Raw genomic sequence first — 20,967 nt, forward strand, 5'->3', positions numbered from 1 at the left:
CTTGTGCCATTAAACTTCATAAACCTAACCTAACCTAAGGAATGATAATGTTATGAAATTCTTATTAGTCCTTTTTTAGAATAGTTAAAATAAAGGAAACTTCTTCATTTCTTTAAAACATAGTTTTGCTATACTTCATTCAGAAAAAAATAACGTTAAATGAAAAATAATAATATTAATATTTAGCACATAAAATCCCATCCCTTAATTAAATTTGTTTGTGATAATTATGACTCTACAATTTGATTTTAGATATAACAGCTATAAGTTTTCTATTTCAAATATTCTGTAACCTGATTTATAAAAGTATAAATTCAGTAAAGAAAATAATTTAAACTCATAAATAAAATAATCTTTTCAGAAAAGCATTAAAGATCTTAAAAAATTGATTTCGACTAATTTGCATTTTTTAAAAATAATATTTAAATAAAAAGTTTTGCTAATTAGCTTTTAAATTTTTTTTAGCGTAACGCCACTCTTCTTAACCATTCTGAACAGCTGTTCAAGTGCTAACGTAAACTTCGTAGTAGTAGTAAACGGAAAACGAATATCCGGGTACCCGGATCCATCTCTGACGTCACCGCTCATGCGCTCTAAGTCGCGTCCAGACTTGCCAAAGTGAGAGAACACAGAACGCCTGAGAAGCTTGGAAGAGAAGGTTTAAAAGCCGGTTTCGCCATGTAAGGGGAAAGAAAAGAAAAGGTTTTAAGAAGCTCAGAAGAAGGATTATATTTTTCCTTTTTTTGCCGTGCGCTGGAAAAAACTTTTTCCTTGTTTTCCATCCGTCGTGTTCTATTTTTTCTTCAACTTAAAGAACTCAGCTTCGCGTTGAGAAGAGTTGTTTCGGAACTTGCGTGATCTGTGTTTATTATTGCTCGGTAGCGTGTGACTGAAAAAGTTGCGCATCTTCATCAAAGTTTTCAAGAAAGACGGCGTATCGTCTATATTAAGTAAGATAAATTTTATTAAACTTCTATGAAATTTTCATAATGTGTATTTTTAAAAGAGTTTTGGGTGATTTAACGTCCGAAAAAAAACTTTTCGGCACAAACTATTTTTGATTCAAATTTTACAGACATGCAGAATAATTCATGGATTCCCCAAGAATTTCCTCATTTAAAATTTTATGAATTATTAGATTTGAAACTTCTTTGTAATTTATAATTTTTAATGCTGTGTTTAAAATGAAAGATTTAATAATGCCGGATGCTATAATTTCTTTTACAATTTAGTTTGCTTTTTAAGATTTATAGAACGTAAAACTTGCGTTTAACAAACATGTTTGTAAAACGTTTTCTTTACTCCAAATTACGCTGCAAAAAGAGAAAATAGGAGCTTTCTATATGAAATAATCATTATATTTACTCCAGGCAAATTAAATATGCTGATTTCGAAGATTCATTGCTTATTTCTTTTAAAAATCGTTTTTGAAAAAAAAATTAATAATTATAATTAGAAATTTAAATTATTATACATATTCTCCCTAACCCTGGAAATATATATACTGAGAACTTTTGAAAAGTCCCTTTTAATCACTAAGTTTTAAATTTTCAAAAAAACATTAAAATATATTAATCTTAAAATTCATTTAAGTATAAAAACACATAAAAAAATCAATGTATCTCCTTGAAAGAACTTCCTTGCGAATCAGGCCAATCTTGAATATTTTTAAGTATTACTTCATTGGTAAATTTATTTTTAACTGTGATATTTGAAAATTGAAAAATAAGATATTAGATAACAAATTTTACTGTACTGCATATTTTATAGATTTTTCCAACATTATTTGACGAGTATTTGTTAAATTTGTTATATTATATTCTTGAATGTTAACTGAAGAATTTCGTTATTTATAAGCTGTGAAGGACAACCTATCATAATTTAACATTGAAAAGTATTTTTATACAAGCTTTTATTAGAAATAACTATAAATATTCAATTTTATTTTATTTAGCTGCATATATTCATTAGTTTCCTGGTCTATTTTATCTTTACTCATTCTTTTGTTGAAATAAAGAACTATTAAATTTAATTTATGTTGCCATATTTTAAAATTAGATACCATTGTATTTAGTTTTTTCTTTTGGAAGACTTTCCAAATGTTTAACAGAAATCTTTCCTAAGATATTTATAAAAGTTTGATTACTATTAAAAATTTAAGTTTATTGTTTAAAATAATTATTTTGTAATTTAAAAAAAGTTATTTTTGGTGAAACTGTATTTTCTTATCACTTTCATGAAGTATAAGTTGATTTATTTTATTTAAATATTTTCAACTTCAAAACTGAAAAGAGTAAAATTAAAAATGTTGAAATGTTTCTGGCAGGAAATTCTAAATAATGTAGTATTACTTTGCAATTAAAAATTATTTCAGTAAATAGAAATTGAACGAGTTTATTTTAGGAATATAACTTGAAAATTTAAGAATTTCAAACTCCGTATGTATTGTAAATTATTAAATAGAAATTATCAAAAATTTTGCTTTATTTTATTTCTTCTGCAAATAAAAATTCAAAAGAATCCTTCTACAGTTAAAACATCAAATTATGTGGGTTCTGATTTTGAACTTCAAAATCAATTCACTGATGGAAAATCAAAAACAATGGAACGGTTTACGTCAATTTCTACTAATATCAAACCACGAATCAACACACAGATGAAGGGATGCATTCAAGGAAAAAGCGATCAATAGTTTCTCTTCAGTTACATGTTGCTAATTATCAAATATTTTCTCGGGAAATTCAAACTTACAACTCGCCACCAGAAATTATGATTGTTATATTGGATTGCAACGAATTCTTTGGAAAAAAAGTGTCTGTCGTTTATAATATTTTGATTTTTATTAGTTTTTTAAAACTTAAGATATATAGAATCTTCTATTCTGATAAGATGTTTAATAATTACATTATTATATCATTTTTTTATTTCTCTTTTGTCTAAGGAATATAGAAATACCTAATAAAATTTGAGTGGTAATATAAGGAATTATTAAAAAGAAATCTATTATAAGAAATATATTTTGTATATTATTTTGGGCTATTTTTATTCACTGTTTAGATTTAAAACTTGCAAATATTTTGAAATAGCTTTGGAAATTAAATAACCTCTTAAACCCTCACCAATGTTGGTTTATTTTTAATCACTGCATTGATTCAATACTTGCAATCCGAGTAAAATATCTATACAAAGCAATTGGCCAATACTGGATAAACACGAGCTTACGAGAAAATAATCTTATTTTTTCTAAATATTATATTTATAGTAATAAACTAAATTTAATCGAATTTTTTTGCTAATTTTAATATTTAGTAATAACTTTGGGGATGTTCAATGTTCTTGAAAAGGTAATTCATGGTAAATAATGTTTTCGGTTATAAAAAATTCCATTAACGAAAATGAATATTTAAACCAACTCTTCGGAATTGGGATAATTTTGCTCACTATTTAATGCAATACGCTCATATAGTTGGAAAAACTTTTCAGATGAGTTACTAGTATATCAAATGCCTCAAAAACAAGTTAAATTAACTTTGAAAAAAATGAATGATTATTTATATACAAGTTTATAATATTATAATAAAATTTTATAGTAGGATTTAAAAAAAAAGTTAAACTCATTATCTCATTTTAATCATAATATTAAAAGTAACAGACAAAATTTCATCCAGCTAAATTTAAAGTAAGTGATCTAAAGAAAACATTGATAAAATCGTGAGATTCAATACTTCATATTTTTTTTTGTTAAAATTATTAGAAATTTGAATTGATCACTTTATGCTTAAATCACAATATCAGTCACAACAATATGATAACTTAGAATTAAAATGTTGTAAATATTAATCATATTTTTGCATTGGAGAATATTATATAGTTAATTTGAAATGTCTCACATTTTTGTAGAATGAAACAGTAGTTCGTTGAGATTAATTACTTTAAAATTTAATCACGTAAAATTATTGTATATTTCCATGCTCCATTTTTTTGTACTGCGCTGTTTGAACTTACACATTAAATTGTTCACATTTAAATTAGATAGTAAATTATACATTTTTAAATGTATTTTTATTTAAAAATTTCACAATTTATCTGCTTATTACATGTGATAATGTAAGGTTTTGCAGACACGCATCCTAATTTGAAAATAACAACTTACTATAAACGAAAAATCTCACTCACTCATGAATTCAAGAAGGGCTGTACAGGGAAGATAAGTTGAAATATAAAAATTTATCTTGTTTTAGACATGATTTTAGCATTTACCTCCAAATCTTCATACTTTTTAAAGAAGAATTTATATTAGAAACACTAAATCCATTGCTAACAAAACTTATTTTCCTGCCAATTTTTTATCAATAATGACTGTTAAAATCATGACAAAGTATCATTTCATAAAAAAAGGAAGTATTTTTAAAACTTTTTATTGCTTATACTTTTTATTTGAAACTAACTACTGTTAGAGACGAGTTCGTCAAGTTCAGTGAATCGAGCTGAATCTAGTGACAGTTTTACTGTAAATCTTGCTTCAGGGAAAGGATAGTTAAAAAGTCGGAAAGCTAAAGACAGAGATTTAAAAGCTCTTTGTTTGTGAACGAAAGCTTAAGGAATAAGTTGGTTGGATAGTGCATTTAAACGAAAAAAAGAACGTTGATGGAATTTTTTTGAAGGATTTTCTTCTAACATTCCTCTAAGAAAAGATAAAAGAAGGGTTTTTTCGACTAAGCAACAAGAATAAAATTTACTATGTTTAAACTTTAATTTTCGAACAATTTAATGTTATTCATTCGAGATGTTTTCCTTGAATTGAAATTTTATTTATGGAAATTTAAACATTGATGTACGTATAATTGTTTGCTTATTTATTAGAACCGGTACTTACAATATGTTAATGCCAAACATATGAACTGACAAAATAATGCTGCTTAGAAGTTTAAAATAATTTTTAAAAAATATTTTTTTTTATTTCAAATCACCACAAGACATTGCATTTAGAATAAACGTAATTAGGTGCAGCTGATTTATATAACAGTGATATCTGCGCTTTATTTCACTGTAAAAATGTTTTTTATATGTGTGCAAAATTAATAATTTTCTATAATTTTAAAATAACTGAATTACGAAATTTAAGGAATCAAATCAAAGCATTCTGGGTATCATTTTTCAAAAACGACATGCAATCTTCTGTTTATCAAAATAATTCAGATGTAAAAAATATGTTTTCTTTAATCCAACCTTAAATTCAATAGAATTTTATTAATTTCTATCTCCATCAAGCATTTATTTTGTTAATTTTCTAATTTATTTTTATAAGCTGTTTTAGAAGGTCATTGATTTAATATTAAGATTAAATTAAATTCTAACTAAGGGTAAGCTACATAATGTTATATTAGAATTAAAATTGAATTGAGACCTATCTTAAATGAAGACATATTACTGAAAGATACAATATGTATTTAACATAATTAAATTTTTTATTGATATTGAAATAATTAAGAATTAATATAAGCGCTAAATTTACTGAGCCCTTTTATAAGGATATGGAAATAAAAATGCATATTTTATTGATACTAAAAACAAATTTGTTCTTCAATAATTGATTAAAATGTATATAATTTATTTTTAATTGATGAAACTAATGTTACTTTGTGCAACATTTTTAAGCGAGGAAATTTGTAGAAATCTTTTGTTACATAAATATCTTTCATGTTTGAAGATCACGATTTCATTTTACACATTTGCATTCTATTTAATGAATAGATTACAAATATTTTTTTTTTTCTTATAGGAAATAAATAATTCATTTTTTAAAAGAAAAACATTTTAATTAAGAAATCAGATGAAGTCTTCTATAAATAAAGGGAATTAAATTTAATTTACATAAAATTTTAATGACTTCATATTTACATATCATATAAATTTTTATGAAAGAATACAACTTGAACTATCGTTTGAGAAATGAGTATTGTTAAAAAAGTTTTTTAATTTATTGTAAATATCTTCTTTTTTCACTATTTTGCAGTGAAACTCATTTTTAGTTACTTTGGTTTTAAATTATGATCTTTTCTTCAGATGATCAAATTATTTAAGAAAGTAAGAAATATTCATTATATATAAGGAAATATTATGACTGAAATTTTTTTGTATATAAATCTCATTATTATGTTTCGAAAATCTGGCTTTAAAAAATAAACTTGTTTTACTATTTTATTACTGATTTCCTGTATTATGCATGTTTAAAACATTTATGCTATTTAATAAACCTTTTAAAAATTCATTATTCCAATTAACATTTAAATAATAAAATAAATAATATAACATTTAATAATATAATTAAAACTTAATTCCAAATAACATTTAAAATAAACATTTTAAATAATTTCTAGTATTCTTTAAATTATTAAATATTTTTCGATTTGACTTTAACTTAGCTATAAAATTATTTAATATCAAATAATATATAAATACTTTCTACTCTGTCAGAAAAATTAATTATCTAACAATTCGATTATTATTATTTATGAAAATATGTACAATTTTCTTTAAAAAATTAAATATACGTAGTAAAATTAATTGCAATATAAAACTCTTAAATAGTTGTGGATTAATATTTATATTGAAAGTTAATTTTGTTTTGAAATGAATTTGTTGATAGTATAATGAGTGATATTATAATTAGCAATTTGTATCGAAACCGCATAGAAAGATATACTTCTATTTCTAATATATTTCTATTTCAATAATTTCTTATTGAAAACCTTTTCATAAAACAGTAAACAGTTATAAACATATGAAGAATTTTACTGTTAAAAATTTCACTCGATATCTTAAGCTTTTAGGTCAGAAAATTAAAGCAAAATCTTGTCTTGCATGAATATCTGATTTAACTACAATTTTCCGAAAACTTTCAGTATTTAATAACTATGGATTTATTAGTAGAAACTTTGTTTTCTGTGATACTTTGATAATATTTCACTATAATTTTTTGCACTTCATTAACTTATTCAAAATATTGTGGTAAAATATATTGTTCTGACGAGCAGTATCTGATTTTGAAAATAATTTCATAAAATAAATTTGACTCAAGTATTTAATTTCTAAAGTGTCTAATTTCGTATAAAATTTGCAAATGGTGTTTCTATTACGGAATTTTGTATTTTTTAAGAATGTTTGAATATTCTGATTACTCTTAAATTCAATAGCAAATTATAAATTTGAATTGAAATAACAGAAGTTAAAAAGGAATTTTTACCTAAAATTTCTTTTCGTTATTAATTGGAAATTTTTTTTATTGGGCACAGTTTTTGATCAAAATATCATATTTAATGAATACAAATGTTTTTGATGATTTTTTTTCGTGAAATTACATAAAGTTACAGATATTTTGAAATGTAAAAATTCCTTTCAAAAGTTTTATATATTTAATGATGGGAATTATGTTAATGGGAAGCACTTTCTCCAATGTTTATAAATTTGAATATTTTGTTTTATTGTTTTATAAGAAAATTTTTAGATTTTAAATACGATGTAAAAACGAATTATAAATTTACATGGAGATATTTTTTAATAATTAAGAAACCTAAATATTTTGACGATAATTTTTTATAAAGTAGAAAGCAGAAATTTGAAACATTGTTCTAAAAAATGAAAGTATTAAACTGACTTAAAAATTAAAAGAGATTAAATTATAATACAATATTAACATATGAATACTTATTAAATACAAATTTTAAGAGGAATACATACATTTTACTTTTATGTCTTATAAATATTCACCACAATAGATTTAGAAGTTTTTGATATTTTATTATGAAATTAGTTTAATATAAATCTTATTTTAAAAAGCATGATCTTTTTGTGAGAAACAGAAAGCAAAAATAAAAATTAATTTTCAGATAACTTTTTTGTTTAAACACTTTTTGTTTTGTTTTTTGTTTTGTTATACAGAATTTGGAAACTTATATATTTAGATTGCAGCTAATTGTATACACTTTTTAACATTTAACGGTACACTAACTGTTAGTAATTGTCATACTGAAGGTTAATTCAATAGTCAATTATATTTTTGAATTAATAATACAAATCATTGGTATTATGCTTGAAATAAAACTTAAAAATTGTTCAATTATAAGTTAGAAAGATATAATGTCTGCTCATGCAATTATTGCATATTAATAAATCTTTTCTATAAAAACAGTTTTTCACTTATATTTTCACTTGTAATACGGAAATGTAAATTCCAACTTTTTACATTGTTTTATAAAGCCCTGAATATTTATAAAAAAAGTAAGAAATGTTTTACTGCATTGTTATTTCATTCAGATATATCAAATCAAATTTTAAGTAACAAGGGGTTACACTCTCGTTTATATCGCGCATCAAATCCCCAAGAATCACATTATAATTCTTTTGACACTATTAAGTTATATCAGCTAACTGCGCTCATTGAGGAATATAATAATTCATTTTTAATAATGAATAAGAAATTATCAATACATTAATCACTAATATTAAATGTAAATAATTTCAAAATGCATGAGTTGCTAACAATAATTTATCTGTTACTAAACATTAAATCATTATTTTTTTAATTAAAATTTTCTGTTTATATTCTAAATTGTATAAAAATAAAAGATGAATTTACTTTTTTTTTTGGAAAGCACTTCAAACTTTGTACGTCATTATAATTAGTTGACATAATGTTAATAAGATTGAAATATTTGCCGAAGGCGAGTATTAATAGATTAGTTTAATCATGTCAACAGATTAATACAAATTATCACACAAATATAACATAATATTTTAAATTATTCTTAAGTAATAATAATGAAACTTTCTTCATGATTAGCTATGCTTCAGTATGATGAAATGGACACTTCTCCTATAGGAAACTTTGTTCTGTAAACTAAAACATATATACTTCTATTTCGTTCATTCTGACTGTATCTTTTTACGAATATTCCTTCAAAACTTTCATTTCGTCGAACTTCTGATTATCGAAGATTTCGATAGAAAATTGAAACTGTTTGATGTACACTCTTTTTTTCATACTTTACAACTTCAAGTAAAATACAGCGTTGTTAAAATCTGTCCGCCAAGGAAAGCATATAAACAATCCTAACGTGATGTTCCCAAATGATAATTAGCATATTTTTCACCATACAATTTTGAATATAGATTTGTTTCAATATGAATGGAATTAATAATACTATCATGGTACTTGTAGAATTTAGGATAGAGATAAACAATTTTTTCCTTCTGAATAGCAAAATACGTTAGGAAATTTTCATTGCAACAACATTTTTGTGAATATTATATTTCTATATTTATTTATGTTTTGATATTTAAAAATTCTGCTAATTTAGTTGAAATAATGAATTTCTGTTCAGAATTAATAAATTGTAATAAATATTTAGTTGTTTTGTATTTCAGGCCTAGTCGTGATACATAAAAAATACAAACCAAAATTTTTAAAATAGTTATATATTTGTTAAATTACCTAGTAAATAAAATTATTTTTAAATGATAGCTTGTTGTTTAAATATATAATTAAGCAAGTAAGTAATTGACTAATGGAATCTAGAATAAATGCATGGTTTGATTTCTGGATAAAGCTAACCAATGAGTTATTTCGTAATAATAATATTTGAAAGAATATTTGATATATTTTCATTGCACGTTTTAAAAAATTCTGTTTCAATGATAATTTAATTAAATAAAATAATTTAAACTCAAGTTTTCATTAAAATTATTGATCATAATTTTATAAGAGAGCCCTTCAAGAAAATTTTGAGCACTTCAATTACTTTATGAATATTAGAATGGAAATTATTTTGATTTTACAGATAACATTAAACATTTAATTGAAATTTTTTTATGTATCTTTTCACAAGTCTATATTTAGAAAAAGAAATGCCTAAACTATTTTTAGAAAGTAAACTTAATTATTATTAAATTTAAACATTTTATAGACAATCAAAACGTAAAATCGGATATTAAAATTTTATAACATTATTATGATAAAATTTGAGCAATTGACAAAGAAAATTACAGAGCGAGCATATGAAATTTTTTAAAAGAACGAATTATAATTAATTACAAATTTAGATACATTTTTAATGTATTTTTTCAAGAAATGGTCTAATACAATTGCAATAAAATATAATTAGAAAATTACAAATGTAAATAAAATTTTAAATAATTCATAACTCACAAGTGAAATAAAACATTTTCTTTACAGCCTCTAAATCTTGCTAATGCATATCAAACAAAATTAATTATTTAAAATTATCTTTACTATAAAAAAAATTAGAAATTTTACTACATGCAGATAGTACATTTTGTTATGAGATACGTAAATAACTGCTTTTTAATATCAGTTCATATAGCGGTTGTTCACTTGAACACAAAATTCAGTCCACCTGTTTTGCAAAATTTGATTTTTGCTATTAATATATGTACAAAATCTGTCTTAATTATTGCAATTCATATTGCGATTGTTCACTTGAACACAGAATTCTGCCCATCTGTTTTTCAAAATTTAATTTTTGCTAATAATATATGTACAAAACCTGTCTTCATTATTGCAGCTCATATAACAAAAATAAACTTTTGAAACAACTTTTAGTTCATCTGTTTTGCAAAATTTAATTTTTCAATTAATATATGTACAAAACCTCTCTTCATTATTGCCATTTATACAGCGAACACAAACATTTGAACACAGAATTCACCCCATATATTTTGCAAAAATTATTATTTGCTAATAATATATGTACAAAATCTGTCTTAATTATTGCAGTTCATATTGCGATTGTTCACTTGAACACAGAATTCTGCCCATCTGTTTTTCAAAATTTAATTTTTGCTAATAATATATGTACAAAACCTGTCTTCATTATTGCAGCTCATATAACAAAAATAAACTTTTGAAACAACTTTTAGTTCATCTGTTTTGCAAAATTTAATTTTTCAATTAATATATGTACAAAACCTTTCTTCATTATTGCCATTTATACAGCGAACACAAACATTTGAACACAGAATTCACCCCATCTATTTTGCAAAAATTATTATTTGCTAATGATATATGTACAAAATCTGTCTTTAATATTGCAGTTCATATAGCGGTTGTTCACTTGAACACAAAATTCAGTCCAACTGTTTTGCAAAATTTGATTTTTGCAATTAATATATGTACAAAATCTGTCTTAATTATTGCAGTTCATATTGCGATTGTTCACTTGAACACAGAATTCTGCCCATCTGTTTTTCAAAATTTAATTTTTGCTAATAATATATGTACAAAACCTGTCTTCATTATTGCAGCTCATATAACAAAAATAAACTTTTGAAACTACTTTTAGTTCATCTGTTTTGCAAAATTTAATTTTTCAATTAATATATGTACAAAACCTCTCTTCATTATTGCCATTTATACAGCGAACACAAACATTTGAACACAGAATTCACCCCATATATTTTGCAAAAATTATTATTTGCTAATAATATATGTAAAAAATCTGTCTTAATTATTGCAGTTCATATTGCGATTGTTCACTTGAACACATAATTCTGCCCATCTGTTTTTCAAAATTTAATTTTTGCTAATAATATATGTACAAAACCTGTCTTCATTATTGCAGCTCATATAACAAAAATAAACTTTTGAAACTACTTTTAGTTCATCTGTTTTGCAAATTTTAATTTTTCAATTAATATATGTACAAAACCTTTCTTCATTATTGCCATTTATACAGCGAACACAAACATTTGAACACAGAATTCACCCCATCTATTTTGCAAAAATTATTATTTGCTAATGATATATGTACAAAATCTGTCTTTAATATTGCAGTTCATATAGCGGTTGTTCACTTGAACACAAAATTCAGTCCAACTGTTTTGCAAAATTTGATTTTTGCAATTAATATATGTACAAAATCTGTCTTAATTATTGCAGTTCATATTGCGATTGTTCACTTGAACACAGAATTCTGCCCATCTGTTTTTCAAAATTTAATTTTTGCTAATAATATATGTACAAAACCTGTCTTCATTATTGCAGCTCATATAACAAAAATAAACTTTTGAAACTACTTTTAGTTCATCTGTTTTGCAAAATTTAATTTTTGCTAATAATATATGTACAAACACTTTCTTCATTATTGCCATTTATACAGCGAACACAAACATTTGAACACAGAATTCACCCCATCTATTTTGCAAAATTTACATTTGCTAATAATATATGTACAAAATCTGTCTTTAATATTGCAGTTCATATAGCGATTGTTCACTTGAACACAAAATTCAGTCCATTTGTTTTGCAAAATTAATTTTTGTACAATGATATATGTAAGGAACTGTAACTCTTTGTAAATATGCAAATTCTTTATCAACAATAATATTTTAGTTGATTTAATGTTCAATTTCAAAGTTATATTATACATAGTTTGGTCAAATTAAATATTTTCTAGCGGTCATTTGCTGATAAAAATAACACCAGGGCAGGCTCACCCTTTCTCCTAATTTCTACAGCAACATATTTTGAGAATGTTTGTCTCAAAATGATAGAATTTTTATATGCTGGATCTAAGAATTGCTTAAAAAATAAAACAATTAATGATAAAGTAATTTAAAGGAAAAAAATCTATGAATACTGCAGATAAATATTTACAATTATTACGTTTTCTTCTAAATTTTTAGAATTGTTTTAAGAGGTCAATTATTTTTTCGAAGTTCAATCATTGAAATTGAAAAGTTATTGAGAAACAAATAAAATTAGCGTCTTATCAAGTTTCCAAGCAAACGCATCTAATTTTACTGCAAAGCCATTTTTAAAAGATCAAGTATTTTATGACTTGGGTGCCCTTATTTTGGATAGAATTTTGTGCATTGTTCAAATTTTCTATAAAAAACTCCAAACTAGAATGATTGATGCAATTTCTACTGCAATAAACTACCCCTCTTGATTTTATCGATAAGCGTCTTGGCGTGATTTCAGAAGCTTCTTCGTCAGTTGATAATATATTCACGGAAATATTCTCTGATGTGCTTTATTTTGAGAAGTGTTTTTATGATTTATGGGATGGAGATCGTTCCTGAATTTTTTTTCAATATCTTGATTTTTTTTAGAAATCATGAAAGTATGTTAAAAAATTAAAGACAAAACATCATTTTTTTGTCTTTATTATTGTTTCAGTTATTGTTTCGTCAAAATTTAATCATTGTCCAAATTTTGCTTAGAATTTCATCCAAAATTGGATGCTTAAAATTCTATCCAAACACGCACACGCGCGCACACACACACACACACACACACACACACACACACACACACACACACACACACACACACACACACACACACAATGGATTATTTCGCTCCAGATCTTCTGAAACCAGAAAATAATTTTAGGTTATTTTATTGAAATTATTGTTCTGATAACATTTGCTTAAAGAAAACATGCAAAAAAGAATTACAGTGAAAAGGGGAAAATACATGTATTGTAATTAGAAATTTTGCAATGAAATTTTATTAATTTTCTAGCTGCCATTGATGATTCGCTTGAATTGAATGCTTGATATAGTGGATTTGATTAATTTAATGAAAATAGAAATTTAAACGAAAAGAAGTCGGTTATTTCTTAGCATGTTTTGTTGGTAAAATCTTCTAAGGTTCTATATATTAAAGTAAGTGTCTGCGCTTAGCAAAATTTAACATTAAAAATAGTTGGAGCGAAAGTTAAATATTTTCACTATCATACTTTGTTGCATGTGATAACAATATGATGTATAGTATCAGAGAAGTACATGCCATGCATGTAGAATCGTAAAATCATTATCAAGAAAATATTAAAAATATAATTTAAAATGAGGTAAATCGATTGGTTTTTAAAATTCTAAATTTTGAGATGAGTATTAAATTTTGAGATGAAATTAAAATAAAGCTGGAAATATTTAATTACTAGCCGCCTTTGGCGACCAGCCTGTTCCCCAATCTTAATGTTCGTTAAAATTTTAATAATTAAATATTTTATACAATTTCTACTTTAATAGCTTCTTCATCAAAATATTTTAAAACTTCAAATTTTGATTGTCATATAATTCATTCATAATATTATAAAGGCCTTCAGCCATAACGTAATATGTATCTCTCATTTTCTGTTAGCACCCGTAGAATTTATGCTTTAAATTAAAGTGGAAAGAATTAATCTTCAATTAATATAATAATATTTTTTACTGAAACAAAGCATTTTTTTTTATAATCTGATTACTGAAAATAGAGTCACTCAGCGTTTAAACTTTATGGGCACTAAAGAATATCTTTTTTAATTTATGTAATATCTCAAGAGTTTGTCAACAAAATTTTCTTAGATTCATTATGAACAGATCGATTTATTAACAATGTTTAAATTTAAATGCATCAAACACTAAGAAAATAAAACGAATCGTTTAAAATAAACGGTTGGAAACAGGTTTTAAAAAAACTACTTAAAAAACGATGTACTTAAAACTATAAGCGTATATAAAAAATATATAACTAACATAAATACAATTTGCTTACAAAAACATGCGACTAACTCAAAAATAATTTAAATCATCCATTGATAACCGTTGTCATGGCAACAATCAGAACAGAATGCGCATGTGTGAATTTTCTTCCCCAGTTACATAATGCAAATACGTGATTTTTTCTACGCCATTTGGGGTAACGCTATGCGGATTAGAAATTTTTAATTTCCTTTATTCTGTTTTATTTTAATTCAAAAGTACTTCAGAATGAATCTGAAAGATCGATTAATTAACAATGTTTCATTTTAAATGCATCAAACATTAAGAAAATAAACAAAATCGATTGAAATAATCCGCCGAAAAATTTTAACCCTAGCCTCATTACTGTTGGGAGAAAAAAAAATTAAAGCCTTTCTCATTTGGCGGTGGGGAAAATGGAAGATTTTTTTTTGGCGGAAAAGTTGGCGGTGGGGAAAATGGAAGATTTTGTTGGCGGGAAAGTTAGTTTTTAATTAATAATTAAAATTCTAATTAAAAATTCGAAAAAAGAAACCCCAGGTGCACATTCCCAACCTCCAAGGTATGCATGTACCAAATTTGGTAGCTGTAGGTCAAACGGTCTGGCCTGTAGAGCGCCAACACGCACACACACACACACACACACACACACACATTGAGCTTTATTATAAGTATAGATAAAATAAAGCAAGGAACATATGTTTCCAATAATCCTTATAAAAAGAACAAATTGATGTTGCTGTGAAACATATTCTGCGACAGCTCTAAACTAATTATTTCTTTTTTAGTTATACAATTATTTTCTCGAATTATATATTTTTGTGATAGGATTGAATCGTATATCTTTTATTTTTATAGCAATTAGATAGTTTTCTGACATGACATTTTTGCCTACTTGAATTTAAAAATCTCAAAATATAAATGATTAATGTTTTTTTTATACAAAATAAATGAAATATTATTTAAAAAACACGATTTTGATATTATTAAATCTTGCTCACAACAGAATTCGAACTTTCCAGTCTCATTTTATCAAAATTAATTTTTAAAGTATATTTCATATAAAATAATGCATGATTAAATTTATTTCTTTTAATTTTTATTTTAATCCTATCCTACAATCATAATAAATTTCAGAATGATAAAATGCTTTAAAACTGCCTTTAAATTTTCATTTTTTAAATTTATTTGTAAAACATTTGGCAATATTTGTTCCTTGTGTTATGAAATTTCAAAAATTAAGATTTCAATACTTAAGAAATAATCCTTTTAAGAAAAAAATGTCTATTTTAATGGAATATTTTATGAAATGAAATTTGAATCTATGATGATTTGACAACTCTAATTATTTGAAAAATGTCTTTATCAAGCAGTTTTTAAGCAATTGTTTGATAACAGATCGACTATTATTTCATCCTTGATATTCTTCTCACATCAATAATATTTATATAATATCAAGATATTAATTTTACTATATATTGTCTTGTCTTTTGTAAAACTCAAGGATTCATTGAATTAGACATTATAATAAAATTGTCAATTGATACACATTAAACTTGAGTATATTCATTTTGAAATTTTTGCAAACTTCATAATTGAAATATTGCAAACTTCACAATTAGAGTCTATTTCACTTGCGCTATATCATGTACGTCTTGAATTGTCATGGTGGATTTGCTCTTCTATAATAATATACATTTCATAATATACGACCTAAATATTCATAATTACAAACGAAATGAGAAATTAAGAAATATTTTTCATTAATTAAAAATAAGCTATGCAAATCGAACCAGTTGCACAGATTATAAATTATTACAACTTTCTTGTCAATTCCACGGTAATCTGGTGTTTAAGTTCTCGTTTCCGGAATTTAATAACTCCATGTCGGAGAACCGAGTCTGGTATACTTTAAATCCTTTGAGGTCAAATCTGCTCCAGTTATTATTGTGCGGAAGTTTAGAGAGGGGTTTGCTCAGATGTCGTCCTCGTCATCTGAACTCAGTTAAAAATTACGAGTTTCATCCAAAAATATTCATAGTGTTGCTTTAAAGTTGGGCGTTAATGATACTAAACTAAACATAACTTTCTTTCCAATAAATGTATGAAGAAAACATTTCAGCGCGATGTAAAAGGACGCATAAAATTCTGCTCCTATATTGAAAAATTTCTCAATGTGACTTACCTTGGTCGCACTAGTAACATTCATGTTTTAATCTATTTCATGTTCTCAGACATTAAAGTGCATTTAATAACCAAATGAATAATGCGCATTACGTCATTTGAATCTTCTCAATTACTTATTATTTCATTTTTTTCTAGTATCCTTCCTTTTTTTTTTGCAGTATTTATTTGAAAATTTGCACAAAGTGTAAGGGACAATATGGATGCTGTCCTTGTGATGAAGGACAATCACGCACAATAGCTATTATATACGAGAACAAAACTTCAATAATTCTTTTATATTGTTTTATAATTCTTAATTCTTCTCGTTGTTGCCAATGAAGTTTTCGTTATTTATAATTGATATGCCTTTAATTAACTTATCCACTACACGTAATTACATATATTTTTAGCCAGTACTACTACTATTATTAAAAATAATGCTTTTCTTAATAAAATTAGTTTTCTGTTATGTCTTTAGTAAATAATGTAACTTTAATAAAAACAATTAAATTCTTAAATATTTATGTAAATAGCATTGATGAAAAAAAAATATTTTTTGCGGTTGTATTGTAGAATTATTAATCAGACAGTTCTAGATGGTACGTAAAAAATGTGTGATTATTGGTGTGTATTCTAGTAATGCTGTATTTAGATCATGCAAACCTAATTTGGTTATAGATTAATTTTTAAAGAATAAATAGTTGTGTTACTAAATTTGTTGGTGTCACAATCCAATTAGCTTAAAAATTTTGTACAATATTTGTAAGCTATTGTTCGATATTCTGAATATGGTAACAATATAACAAAAATATCGTAGCTATACTTTACAGTATTTTGTACTATTTTGGATGGATTGAGCATAAATACACTGACGGGAAAAAATCCCAACACCAAGAAAAAATTATTGTAGAGTAATGAAATTCGGAGACTGCATTTCTGTAGTTAAAATGTTTAATTAATTAAATTTTCAAGATCACAGGCTAAATTAAGCTCAAGAAAATACATTTCAAATGTGAAATGATGTTACATTAATAGCCGGTGTAACCTCCAGAGTTTTGAATGCAAGCCTGCAAACGTGCATGAATTGTGTCATACAGGTGCCGAATGTTATTTTGTGGCATGGAGTTCAATGCTTGTTGTGCTTGTTCTATCAGTACTGAGACGGTCTGTGCTGGATGTGGATGATTCAGAAGTTTTTGTCCAAAGATATCCCATACGTGCTCAATTGGAGACAGATCTGGTGATCTCGCAGGTCAAGGTAACATGTCGACACTCTGTAGAGCATGCTGCGTTATAACAGAGGTATGAGGTATGAGAGGTTTGAGCGTTATCCTGTTGGAAAACTCCCCTTTGAATGCTGTTCATGAACGGAAGCACTACAGGTTGAATTACCAGACTGACGTACAAATTTGCAGTCAGTCTGTTTGGGATAACCACGAGAGTGCTGCTGCTGTAATAGGAAATTACTCCCCAGACCATGACACCAGCGGTATATCCGATGACTCTATGCCGCAGACGGTTTGGTTGTAGGCATTCTCCTGGCCTCCTTCTGACCAACACACGGCCATCACTGGCATCAAATCAAAACCTACTTTCGTCAGAATCCACTCCGTCCTCCAATGAGCTCTGGCTTGACACCACTGACGTTTCAAACGGCAATAACGTGGAGTCATTGAAATGCACGCTACAGGGCGCTTGGCTCCTAGCTGTCCTTGAAGTAACAGATTTCTAACAGCTTGTTGCATCATTGTGTAGCAACTGTAGCTCGAATTTCTGCCACAGACGCAGTACGATACGCCATAGCCGCAAGCCGAATGCAGCGGTCTTCCCTCTCAGTAGTACCACGTGGTCTCCCAGAACACTGTTTTCTTGAGGCAGTACCATCCCTTGACCACTTCTCCCAACAATCATGCCCAGTGGACTCATTCCGGCCAAGTCTTTCTGCAATATCGCGGGAAGAAAATCCACCTTCTCGTAGCTCTATTACCCGACCTCGTTCAAACTCAATGAGCTGTTCATAATGGCGTCTTCGTCTTGTTAAAGACATTCTTGTCTGACATCAACACACCAAATTTCAAAGATAAATAACGCTCACGAACTTGACAGCACTCATTTAAAGCAAACCTGATTTTCAAGTTCTGAGTGGCGTTACTAACTCCACACTTATGCGGAAAGCACGAAATTTGAATCGATGTCATCTTTCAGATGTATAAACATACCTACCAAATTTTGTTTATCAAACACAAGTCTTTCTTGGTGTTGGGATTTTTTTTTTCCCGCTAGTGTATGATTAAGCCCAGTGTTAGTAGACCGATCTTACTACTGCAGATTTCTAGGTTAAAAAATTTCTAACAAAAAGAATTACATTAACCTTATTTCTAATTTTTCATAATTTGAAATAAGTGTAAATGTTTGTATGAAATACATATTATTTTACTGTAAATAATCAGAGGCATTCAATAATATCCAAATTTCAACTTCGTTTATCACAAGATAGTTAAAATTAATACCTAAAAATTTCTCGTATCAATATTGTACAATATTTGTAAGATAATGTTCGGTATTTCGAATTTGGTAACATATAGCGAAAATCTTAGCTATATTTTATAATATCTTGTTGTAGTTTGGATGACAAAGCTTGCCTATGATTAAGCCAGGTATTAGTATGCCAATATTACCATTGCAAATTTCTTGGTTAAAAAATCTCTAATATTAAGGTTAAAAAATTTCTAACAGTAAGATTAAAGCATTAAAATTGTGCTTTATACTTATTTCTAATTTTTCATAATATGAAATAAGTGCAAATGTTTGTGTAAATTATTATTAATTGCAAATTTGATTATTATATTGATTAATTTTTTTATAATATGAAATAAATATAAATGTATGCATAAATAATTATTGATTGAATACTATTTGAATGCAAATAATTAATTTAATAATATGCAGAATTTAAACTGGTATATATCACAATTAAACTAAAATAAACATCTAAAAATTTCTGCTACCAATCAGTTAATAAATTTCATATCTCTTCCGATATGACCTTGAACAAGTTACTTGAAAAAGTTACCAAATATCTTTTTTTCTATTGAGAGGAAACACTGACGCATCCAGTAAACAACGAACGAAAATAAATAACTTTTACGTGCCAAATTGCGCTCCATACGAGCTGATAAATAAAATCCATAGGAAGTACACAAGGAAAATGTTTTCTGTCTCTTTCTCTTCTTTTATTTCACAAAAGTGCATAGTCGGGGATGGGGAAAAAAGGGAAAGAAAAGAAAAATGCTTGCATCATCTCGATAAGTCACGTGACATATGGCTGGCTACCGGAGCTACATCGATAAGTTATAAATAGCTGGGTGCTCCGACGTTCCATCATTTAAGGTGGGAAGCGTAGAAGAAAAAATTGGCTTCCACCAAATAATCAAGACATTTAGCCGGAAACCATCGTCAATCTACTTAATGTACTGTAAAGCACTAATAAAATAGCAAAGATGAGAAAGGGGAAAACAATTCCTGGATTTGGGAATATTTGAAACTGCGTTAAATAAAGATTCCATCAAAAATCGAATATATTTTTAGAAGGCAAATTTATTTGGAATAAGTTTTAGTATGAATTGATTTGTAGAGCTATTGTGTGCCTTAAATGATTTTGGAAACTATTATATTATAGAGTAATTTTAAAAAAAACCTTAATATAGAGTAATTTCAAAAACCTGATTATAAAATATTTTCAAAAATCTTATTATAGTGTAATTTAAAAACATTACTATAGAGTAATTTAATGAACACTTGCTGAATTATAAAAATCTAATGATAAGGTATAGGAAAACATTTTCAAGATATAGAAACGTTTTGATATATGCATTAAACAAAGATATCATCAAGAATAAATATGGTTTAAACTTTTTATATTCTGTGGAATAATTTTTGATACGAATTATTTTGTTTCATTAAAAATTGAATACATTTTTAGAATGCACATTTACTTCGAAATAAAATTTTAGTACGAATTATTTTGTACGGGTATTGCTTGCCGTAGATGATTTTGGCAATTATATTATAGAGAAGTTTAAAGATCATGACTCGTACTCAACTATAAAATACGAAAGATGAGGAATAGGAAGACATTTCGAAGATATGAAAACATATGGATCTGTGAATTAAACAAAGATATCCTCAACAATGAATATAGTTTATACTTCATATATACTATGGAATAATTTTTAAAATGAATTATTTCGTTAATTCATTCTTTGTTAAAAT

The 20,967-nt window shown here is 26.1% G+C and overlaps 1 protein-coding gene across 1 annotated transcript in view; it reads left to right on the plus strand.

Moving 5' to 3' along the window:
• Window positions 1-704: 704 nt before the first annotated feature.
• The window catches only part of LOC129988936 (innexin unc-9-like), an 80,756-nt gene continuing 60,493 nt past the window's right edge, over window positions 705-20,967 (plus strand). The window contains exon 1 of the mRNA XM_056097222.1: window positions 705-950. The gene's annotated coding sequence lies outside the window, so the exon portion shown is untranslated. The remainder of the gene's footprint in view (window positions 951-20,967) is intronic.

This window comes from Argiope bruennichi, chromosome 10 (assembly GCF_947563725.1).
Source record: "Argiope bruennichi chromosome 10, qqArgBrue1.1, whole genome shotgun sequence".
NCBI classification, from domain to species: domain Eukaryota; kingdom Metazoa; phylum Arthropoda; class Arachnida; order Araneae; family Araneidae; genus Argiope; species Argiope bruennichi.